The sequence below is a fragment of the Cyprinus carpio genome, unplaced genomic scaffold (genome assembly GCF_018340385.1).
Source record: "Cyprinus carpio isolate SPL01 unplaced genomic scaffold, ASM1834038v1 S000005347, whole genome shotgun sequence".
In the NCBI taxonomy this organism is placed as follows: domain Eukaryota; kingdom Metazoa; phylum Chordata; class Actinopteri; order Cypriniformes; family Cyprinidae; genus Cyprinus; species Cyprinus carpio.
The window spans coordinates 1,930-5,550 of record NW_024878032.1 but is presented as its reverse complement, the minus strand read 5'-3'; the positions used below and the strand labels follow the sequence as shown (position 1 = coordinate 5,550).

Genomic DNA, 3,621 nt, shown 5'->3' with positions numbered 1-3,621 from the left:
TTCCTCCCGTTCCTTCAGCGACAGCGTAGTCGGCAGGATTCGAACCTGCTCGGCGGAGACCCCTAATGGATTTCTAGTCCATCGCCCAACCACTCGGCTACGACTACGGATAAAAAGTCACACACTCTGCCCTGTTTGTGTGGTAACGACTGCTTCGCCTGACCTGCTTGCGTAACCTAGAGCCAGCCTAGTCACCCCATGCGATTGCGCTTTCAGCTCCTGCAAGCAGATAAAACAGCCGTCCGAATCCAGATGAAATCAGGCTATTACGTCTCCTGGGAATGGGTTTTTTCAGCGTTACGCTTCGGGAAACCACGCACCGCACATTTTCGTATTCTGTTCTGTTTTACCACCCGTTCACTTCATTATTTTTCAACGAAGCCGACCATCAGAATCAGGTACAAAATCAGGGTGAGATGCGAGGGTTCATTGAGGAGCAGGGCGTGAATCGCCTCATCTTGTAGAGGATAGTCAAGTTTTAGCGATGGACTGCGAGATGCGATAGCATAAGCGAGGTCGCGCTTAACAAGAAGAAGCATCTCATCGCAACAGGATTTGAACCCCTGGACCCCCAGAATTTAAAAAGCCTGATGCCTCTTTTCTACGGATTAAAGAGCTGGTCGGGCTTTGGCGCAGTTGAAAGCCTTTAATGCTTTTTATGTATCAACGCAGCAGTTTTTCCCAACAAAGCCGTCTCAGAAGAAAACTACTTTGCCACACCCCCGCCACGGGTATGAAAGCCACAAGCATTTGCAGGCAGAGCCATAAACATCAGAGGCCCAGAAAGCTACCAATATCATGACAGAAAGAAGTAAATCATTTAACCACACTCCCCAGTCGCGCGCGGCGTCGAATTCCCGCCGGTAAACCCAAATGGGATTTCAGTCCATCGCCCAACCTCTCGCCGCCACGACCACATTCACCTGAACGCTCACCTTTTTCTGGTGGCGGCCGTCAGCACAGGTCGAGCTCGCAGTAAATCAAGCCGGAGGACGAGGTGGCAAAATGTGTTGCCAGCCAATCAGCATAGACGTGCTCAGACCCTCGACTCGAATCAGCTTCGTTAGCGTCACGCGAGCTCACCACTCCATGTTTATCACGCGCCGTTATCGGTTCACTGCGGTGACCCAGTCACCGAATGGCTGTGCGAGCTTCAGCGCCTTGTCCATCATTAGGTGGACTGCACGCTCGCTGTAACCTGGCCGAGATCGCGAAGAAAAAATGCACGCGGACACTTTCCTCACTGAAACTTCAATGTTTAACAATGAGTCGCGGGCAAGTGATTCTGAACTCCGCTGTAATTTTATCGGATTTCTTTAGGTTCATCTCAACCACTTCGGCCACCTGCCCCTACCAGGTGTCGTCGGCCAACACTTCGCTCTGTTGGCGGTGTCTTACACACCGTTACCCGACCCGTTTAAAACTCTGCAGGTCAGCTCAGTCACCCCAGCGGCGAGATTGTAAGCTATTTTCCCAGCTAGCGTGACAAAACAGTATGGTCGGCGGGCCACAGACGAGCCCAGGAGCCGCCATGCCCTGGTCAAAATGTATGTGCTCAATCAGATGTAGGGACCAGTTGCGGTGACACCGGGCATTCGAAAGCCCGGGGTTGTCTACCACCAGTTCTTCTAATTGATGAGCCTTCTCCTACACGAAGCTGACTGATTGCCGAATCTGGTCCCTTTTCAAGGTAGACGCGCAGGTCTCATGGCACAGGCCACGTGAACGCCTCTCTGTGCAGCCGTGTCAGCAGCGGTACCAATGGATTGGATTACGGTTAAAGGCATGCCGGAGGTCGCTCAAACAGTTGAAGAAGACCTCACGCCGTGAACAGGAGACTTTGGAACCCCGGACCCTGCAGGCCACAAAGTCTAGATTGCCTCACAAACAAATATATCCGTTATAAAGGCGCAGCGAACATGGATCTCACCGTGGTAGGGAACATGAAGCCCGGAATACATAAAATAGGACTCGCCTGGCGTCTTGTCCATTTTGGAAGAGGGACGGCTGCACAGTTTTGGTTTTCGCAGTTATCTGTTTGAAGAGAGAAATGGGCAAGAAGAGAGGCCTGCTACGGTACCATCATATTGCATCACGTCTAAAGCGCACCAGCGCCAATGAGGGGCGCAGCCGGGCAGGGATGATTCGAACAGCTGCGCCGGGGAGACCCCAATGTGATTTCTAGTGCCATCGCCTTTAACCTGACGGCCCGCGATTTCATTCCACTCACGGCGCCGCCTTACTACCTTCTGAGTCATGGTCAAAACAGGCTTCAAGCTTCAGAAAAAACTGCTGAGTGATGAAAGGTCATCAGTAATCTAGCGTCGGGTCAGCATAGATGCCGCGCTGCGATATCAACTGGTTACGGTTTACCGACGCAGAAAAAGTACTAACCAGTGATAATGATCACGAAGGCGTGCAACTGGCTCCAGCCAGTAGGCGACTTCTGGCAGTCTCGTAGATCAACAAAAGAGCCAGCTTACGCCTATTGTCCATTGAAGAGTGATAAATAAAGCTAACCTGAAGGTCTGTGTGTACCATGCTGACGTCCAGTTGCAACGTGACACTTTTGCTCCTCACGGTACTTCAGCCAACAGGTTGAAGTCGGCAGGACTAGAACCCGGCGCACAGGGGAGAGCTACGGCATTTTAGATTCACGCTTCATCCACTCAGGTTAATGATTACGGAAAGTGTCAGTTCACTACAATTCGGCTCCGATTCAGGGCTACACGTTGTCGACCATCAAGCTTGCGCAAACCCAGCGCCTGTGCCCAAACAAGGTGAAAGCGCCAGCGATACGTGGTGCAGCAGAAGATGCAGCAGTTCACAACCAGAGCGAAATCAGGCCGGAACCGCCTCTCTTTGAATGGATAGTCAGCAGCGTTACGCCGGGAAAACCAGGCACATGCTAGCATCTGTAGGTCTGTCTCGAAATTTTACCTCAGAAGTTCACTGGTACGCCGCCTTTCCTGAACGAGCCGGACCATCAGAATCAGGTCTGCCGCCAACCATGGAGACGCAAAGCGGTATATTGCGGACATGGGCTGAACGCCACCTTGTGTAGATAGTCAGCTCTCGCAGCGATGGGATCCTCCGATTACGTGATAGCAGCTGCTGAGGCCTTCTTACAACAAGCGATGCTAATCCATTTACCGGACAGGACGACTGAAACCCTGGGATTTCAGATTGAAGTCTGATGCCTCATCGCGTCGAGCTATCCGTGGCTCTTGCGCCAGTTGTAAAGCTTCTTACGTTTTATATATTTCAAGCAGTTTTTCACCAGTGCCAGAAGAAGTAATTTTCCTACACACGCCTAGATTTAGAACAGCCGAGTCCCAGATCATCGTGGCAGAGACAGCGAAGGACAAGAGGCTTCCAGAAAGCAATGTACATTATCATGACAGAAAGCTGGAAGGAACTCGCCGACACCACCTCCCCGTGAGTCACGGCAGGGGTCGTAACCTGGCGCGGTGAACTCCCACAATGGATTGGTCTCAGTAGCTTATAACCATCTTGCTTCCTCCCTACTGTTCCCCTCCAATGTACGCCGATCCCTCCCCCGCCTTGGCCCCGCAGAGATACACCCACCTGGGGCCAGCTGCTACCCTTTGCGTCGAGTCT

The 3,621-nt window shown here is 52.1% G+C and overlaps 1 non-coding gene across 1 annotated transcript; it reads right to left on the bottom strand.

Moving 5' to 3' along the window:
- Positions 1-24: 24 nt before the first annotated feature.
- Positions 25-107, bottom strand: trnas-aga. Its single transcript has one exon. It is a non-coding gene; the product is annotated as a tRNA-Ser (tRNA).
- Positions 108-3,621: the final 3,514 nt, after the last annotated feature.